Below are 7421 nucleotides of genomic sequence, written 5' to 3' on the forward strand. Positions count from 1 at the left end.
TTGCTAGACATCTTTTCATCCCTTTTGGTTAGATAAGGGTTTTTTGAGACATTCTTTGTTTGTAGCCATTGACTTTCTGTGGGTCCAGTTTTTCTAGCTCCAAGTCCAGGATATAAGAGGCAATAAGAAAAACCAGAAAATTCACTACTTTGTTATTCCTTGGGTCCTTCAGTCACTTGTGGTATGCCTTTTTCTTTCCACCTTTCAGACTTACATTTGTTTTATATATAAGGTACAGAGTTTTTTTTTGTGTGTGTTTTTTTTAATTTTTAAAATAATTTTATTTTTTTATTTTTTATTTTTGTATTTTTCTGAAGCTGGAAATGGGGAGAGACAGTCAGACAGACTCCTGCATGCGCCCGACCGGGATCCACCCAGCACGCCCACCAGGGGCAACGCTCTGCCCACCAGGGGGCGATGCTCTGCCCCTCCAGGGCGTCACTCTGCTGCGACCAGAGCCACTCTAGCGCCTGGGGCAGAGGCCAAGGAGCCATCCCCAGCGCCCGGGCCATCTTTGCTCCAATGGAGCCTTGGCTGCGGGAGGGGAAGAGAGAGACGGAGAGGAAGAGGGAGGGGGTGGAGAAGCAAATGGGCGCTTCTCCTATGTGCCCTGGCCAGGAATCGAACCCAGGTCCCCCGCACGCCAGGCCGACGCTCTACCGCTGAGCAAACCGGCCAGAGCCAATTTTATTTTTTAATGGGGCGACATCAATAAATCAGGATACATATATTCAAAGATAACATGTCCAGGTTATCTTGTCGTTCAATTATGTTGCATACCCATCATCCAAAGTCAGATTGTCCTCTGTCACCTTCTATCTAGTTTTTTTTGTACCCCTGCCCCTCCCCCTTTCCTTCTCCCTCTCCCCCCTCCCCCTGTAACCACCACACTCTTTTTTTTATTTTATTTTATTTTTTTTTAATAATTTTATTTTTTTAATGGGGCGACATCAATAAATCAGGATACATATATTCAAAGATCAACAAGTCCAGGTTATCTTGTCTTTCAATTATGTTGCATACCCATCACCCAAAGTCAGATTGTCCTCTGTCACCTTCTATCTAGTTTTCTTTGTGCCCCTCCCCCTCCCCATCCCCTTTTCCCTCCCCCTTTCCCCCCTCCCCTGTAACCACCACACTCTTATCAATGTCTCGTAGTTTCACTTTTATGTCTCACCTACGTATGGAATAATGCAGTTCCTGTTTTTTTCTGATTTCCTTATTTCACTTCGTATAATGTTATCAAGATCCCACCATTTTGCTGTAAATGATCTGATGTCATCATTTCTTATGGCTGAGTAGTATATATGTGCCACATCTTCTTTATCCAGTCATCTATTGACGGGCTTTTTGGTTGTTTCCATGTCCTGGCCACTGTGAACAATGCTGCAATGAACATGGGGCTGCATGTGTCTTTATGTATCAATGCTTCTGAGTTTTTGGGGTATATACCCAGTAGAGGGATTGCTGGGTCATAAGGTAGTTCTATTTTCAGTTTTTTGAGGAACCACCATACTTTCTTCCATAATGGTTGTACTACTTTACATTCCCACCAACAGTGGATGAGGGTTCCTTTTTCTACACAGCCTCTCCAACATTTGCTATTACCTGTCTTGTTAATAATAATAGCTAATCGAACAGGTGTGAGGTGGTATCTCATTGCAGTTTTGATTTGCATTTCTCTAATAACTAAAGAAGATGAGCATCTTTTCATATATCTGTTGGCCATTTGTATTTCTTCCTGGGAGAAGTGTCTGTTCATGTCCTCTTCCCATTTTTTTATTGGATTGTTTGTTTGTTTGTTGTTGAGTTTTATGAGTTCTTTGTATATTTTGGATATTAGGCCCTTATCTGAGCTGTTGTTTGAAAATATCATTTCCCATTTAGTTGGCTTTCTGTTTATTTTGTTATCAGTTTCTCTTGCTGAGCAAAAACTTCTTAGTCTGATGTAGTTCCATTCATTAATTTTTGTCTTCACTTCTCTTGCCTTTGGAGTCAAATTTATAAAATGTTCTTTAAAACCCAGATCATGAGTTTAGTACCTATGTCTTCTTCTATGTACTGAATTGTTTCAGGTCTTATGTTTAGATCTTTGATCCATTTTGAGTTAATTTTAGTACATGGGGACAGGCTGTAGTCGAGTTTCATTCTTTTGCATGTGGCTTTCCAGTTTTCCCAGCACCATTTATTGAAGAGGCTTTCTTTTCTCCATTGTGTGTTGTTGGCCCCTTTATCAAAAATTATTTGACTATATATATGTGGTTTTATTTCTGGGTTTTCTATTCTGTTCAATTGGTCTGAGTGTCTATTTTTCTGCCAATACCATGCTGTTTTAATTGTTGTGGCCCTATAATATAGTTTGAAGTCAGGTATTGTAATGCCCCCAGCTTCATTCTTTTTCTTTAGGATTACTTTGGCTATTTGGGGTTTTTTATAGTTTCATATTAATCTGATGATTTTTTGCTCTATTTCTTTAAAAAATGTCATTGGAATTTTGATGAGAATTGCATTAAATTTGTATATTGCTTTGGATAATATGGCCATCTTGATTATATTTATTCTTCCTAACCAAGAACAAGGAATATTGTTCCATCTCATTATATCTTTTTCGATTTCCCTTAACAATGGTTTATAGTTTTCATTATATAAATCCTTTACATTCTTTGTTATGTTTATTCCTAGGTGTTTTATTTTTCTTGTTGCAATCGTGAAGGGAATTATTCTTTTGAGTTCGTTCTCAAATGTTTTCTTGTTGGCGTATAGAAAGGCTATTGATTTCTGTATGTTAATTTTGTATCCTGCGACCTTACTGTATTGGCTTATTGTTTCTAGTAGTCTTTTTGTGGATTCTTTGGGGTTTTCGATGTATAGGATCATATCATCTGCAAAAAGTGATACCTTTACTTCTTCTTTTCCGATATGGATGCCTTTTATTTCTTTGTCTTGTCTGATTGCTCTGGCTAGAACCTCTAGTAACACATTAAATAAGAGTGGAGAGAGTGGACAACCCTGTCTTGTTCCTGATTTAAGGGGGAAAGCCTTCAGTTTTGTGCCATTTAGTATGATGTTAGCTGATGGTTTATCATATATGGCCTTTATCATGTTGAGATATTTTCCTTCTATACCCATTTTGTTGAGAGTCTTAAACATAAAATTGTGTTGTATTTTATCAAAAGCCTTTTCTGCGTCTATTGATAAGATCATGTGGTTCTTGTTCTTTGTTTTGTTGATATGGTGTATTATGTTAACCGTTTTACGTATGTTGAACCATCCTTGAAATTCTGGGATGAATCCCACTTGATCATGATGTATTATTTTTTTAATATGTTGTTGTATTCGATTTTCTAGTATTTTGTTTAGTATTTTAGCATCTGTATTCATTAGAGATATTGGTCTGTAGTTTTCTTTTTTTGTGCCATCCTTGCCTGGTTTTGGTATGAGGGTTATGTTGGCCTCATAAAATGTGTTTGGAAGTATTGTTTTTTCTTCAATTTTTTGGAAGACTTTGAGTAGAATAGAAACCAAGTCTTCTTTGAATGTTTGATAAAATTCGCTGGTATAGCCGTCAGGGCCTGGACTTTTATTTTGGGGGAGGTTTTTAATGGTTTTTTCTATTTCTTCTCTACTAATAGGTCTGTTTAGGCTTTCTGCTTCTTGACTCAGTCTAGGAAGGTTGTATTGTTCTAGGAATTTATCCATTTCTTCTAGGTTGTTGAATTTAGTGGCATAAAGTTTTTCATAGTATTCTACAATAATTCTTTGTATATCTACGGTGTCCATGGTGATTTCTCCTCTTTCATTTTGGATTTTGTTTATATGAGTTCTTTCTCTTTTTTCCTTGGTAAGTCTTGCCAAGGGTTTGTCAATTTTGTTGATCTTTTCAAAGAACCAGCTCCTTGTTCTATTAATTTTTTCTATAGTTTTTCTGTTCTCTATTTCATTTATTTCTGCTCTGATTTTTATTATCTCCTTTCTTTGGCTGGTTTTGGGTTGTCTTTGTTCTTCTTTTTCTAGTTTCTTAAGGTGTGAAGTTAAGTGGTTCACTTGGGCTCTCTCTTGTTTGTTCATATATGCCTGAAGTGATATGAACTTCCCTCTTATCACTGCTTTTGCTGCATCCCATAGATTCTGATATGTCGTATTGTCATTTTCTTTTGTCTGTATATATCTTTTGATCTCTGCACTTATTTCTTCTTTGACCCATTCATTTTTTAAAAAGTATGTTGTTTAGTTTCCACATTTTTGTGTGATTTTTTTCCTCTTTTTTGCAGTTGAATTCTAGTTTCAAGGCTTTATGATCAGAAAATATGCTTGGTACAACTTCGATTTTTCTGAATTTGCTGATGTTGTTTTTGTGGCCCAACGTATGGTCAATTCTTGAGAATGATCCATGTACACTGGGGAAAAATGTATACTCAGTCACTTTGGGATGAAATGTCCTGTAGATGTCTATCACATCCAGGTGCTCTAGTGTTTTGTTTAAGGCCACTATATCTTTGTTGATTCTCTGTTTGGATGACCGATCTAGAGCCGTCAGCGGTGTATTGAGGTCTCCAAGTATGATTGTATTTTTGTCAGTTTTTGTTTTAAAGTCAATAAGTAGCTGTCTTATATATTTTGGTGCTCCTTGGTTTGGTGCATATATATATTAAGAATTGTTATGTCTTCTTGATTCAGTGTCCCCTTCGTCATTATGAAATGGCCATTTTTGTCTCTGAGTACTTTTGTTGTCTTGTAGTCAGCATTATCAGATATGAGTATTGCTATGCCTGCTTTTTTTTGGATGTTATTTGCTTGAAGTATTGTTTTCCAGCCTTTCACTTTGAATTTGTTTTTATCCTTGTTACTTAGATGAGTTTCTTGTAGGCAGCATACAGTTGGATTTTCTTTTTTAATCCATTCTGCTACTCTGTGCCTTTTTATTGGTGAGTTTAATCTGTTTACATTTAGTGTAATTATTGACACTTGTGAGTTCCCTATTGCCATTTTATAGATTGCTTTCTGTTAGTTTTGTGTCTTGTTTGATCCTTCTCTTTCATTTTTCTTTCTTTTGTTTTTATTTGGTTGTATTCCATACATCTTTCCTCTGTTGCTATCTTTTTTATCTCATGTGCTTCTGTGGTGGTTTTTTCAATGGTGGTTAGCTTTAAGTAATGAAAAGGGTTCCTACCCTGTTCATTGTAGTGCACTATTTTGTGAGTACTTTTGCACTCCATCGTCCTTTGGTACCGTTAATATCCATCCTCTCACCCCCCTTTCTTTTTGTTGTTGTCACAGTTTAAATTTGGTTTTATTGTGTTTTCTTGGAGATTTTACTTGTGGCTTTGTTTTTTTTTGTTCTTTGTATCTGATTGGAGAGCCCCCTTTAGTAATTCCTGGAGTGGGGGTTTTCTGAGGATAAATTCCCTCATCTTTTCTGTATCTGAGAATGTTTTTATTTCTCCTTCATATTTGAGGGATAGCTTTGATGGGTATAGTATTCGTGGCTGAAAGTTCCTCTCTTTCAGGACTTTAATTATTGGGGTCCACTCTCTTCTAGCTTGTAGATTTTCTGTTGAGAAATCGGATGATAATCTAATGGGCCTTCCTTTATATGTTGTATTCTTCTTTTCCCTGGCTGCCTTGAGAATTTTTTCTTTGCCGTTGGTTTGTGTCAATTTCATTATGATATGCCTTGGAGTAGGTTTGTTGGGGTTACGAAAACTCGGAGTTCTGTTTGCTTCTTGAATTTGAGGCTTTAGTTCTTTCCACAGGCTTGGGAAGTTCTCATCTATTATTTGTTTGAGTATGTTCTCCATTCCATTTTCTCTCTCTTCTCCCTCTGATATACCTATTATTCTTATGTTATTCTTTTTGATGGAGTCAGATAATTCCTGTAGGGCTATCTCATTTTTTTTTTAATTTTTGAGTCTCTTTCTTCCTCTCTCTGTTGTGCCTCAAGTTGCTTGTCTTCTATTTCACTAATCCTACCTTCTATCTAGCCTGTTCTATTAGCTAAGCTTGTTACCTCGTTTTTCAGCTCATGAATTGAGTTTTTCATCTCTGTTTGATTTGTTTTTATAGTTTCAATTTCCTTGGAAATATATTCTTTGTGTTCATTGAGTTGTTTTCTGAGCTCCCTAAATTGGGTACAGAGTTTTTAGTTGTACTTAGCAAGAAGAACACAGGAAAATACTTCTTCATCTTTCTGGAAGAAGAGGTCCTTAAGTATATCCAGACTATTTATTTAGACTTTTAAATCTTGCCAAAAAAAATGTAGATGTAAATGTAACTTTAACCTTCAAAATTAAAATTAAAAGGAGATTTGCTGAGTTTGAGTTTTTTAGGATATTGTGCACTGATTTATTTATTTATCTTTTTAGCATGTGGATGAGAGAGGGACAGACAGATCGGAAGGGAGAGAGATGAGAAGCATCAACTCATAGTTGTGACACCCTAGTTGTTTATTCATTGCCTTCTCATACGTGTCTTGACCAGGGAGAGCCAAACCAGTGACCCTTTGCTCAAGCCAGCCACCTTGGTTGGGGTCATGTCTATGATCTCACACTCAAGCTGGTGAGTCCATGGTTAAGCCTGATGAACCCATGTTCAAGCCGGTCACAACAGAGTTTCAAACCTGGGTCCTCAGGGTCCCAGACTGATGCTCCTTCCACTGTGTAACCACCTGGTTAAGCTGTGCACCAATATTTTTAAGAGTAAACCTCATGCCTTGGACTTTCCAGGAAAGTTTAGGTTTCAAGTAATTTCATTGTTTTAAGTAAAACCATCCCACCAATTTTAAAAATGTGATTTTTCATGTAAATGAATTCATAAGTATGAGAAAACTCTTATATCTGACCTCAAGTTTCTATTTTTATTTTGGAAAATGAACTTACTTTATCTTATTAGGTGCACATGTGATACATTTTCAGAAAATTGACAGTCAAAAAAGTTGATGCATATATCCAAGTTGTTCTAAACATACTCAGAAATTTATTAATAACTAAATTTGGTATAAGTTTTAAAGTTGAAGTTTGAATAAATTAAAATCAAATACAATTAAACATTGGTTTCTCAGTCACTGTAGCCATATGTCAAGTGCACAATAGTCAAGAGTGAGCTCTATAGATTACTCTCTTACTTGCCTGAATTCAGTTTTCCATTGAAGGCTGGATCCAAAGAACAAAACCTATGCCGTAGCCAGAAAGAGGGAGAAAATTCATGGAAGGGAAAGGAAGAATCAGCCAAGGGTCAAGAAAAAGACCTTTCTTCTGGTTGCTGTTGGGGTTATAGTAAGTTCTAGAATCTTAGGTAACCAGAGAAGGAAATAAAAATGTTTTCTTTCATTTCTGAGAATGTGTCACATGTGCATTCCATTAAACCTGGCTTTTCAAAGAGGGTTATGGCTTGATCTATGAAGGATTAAACCCAAATGAAAATAG

This window comes from Saccopteryx leptura, chromosome 2 (genome assembly GCF_036850995.1).
Source record: "Saccopteryx leptura isolate mSacLep1 chromosome 2, mSacLep1_pri_phased_curated, whole genome shotgun sequence".
In the NCBI taxonomy this organism is placed as follows: domain Eukaryota; kingdom Metazoa; phylum Chordata; class Mammalia; order Chiroptera; family Emballonuridae; genus Saccopteryx; species Saccopteryx leptura.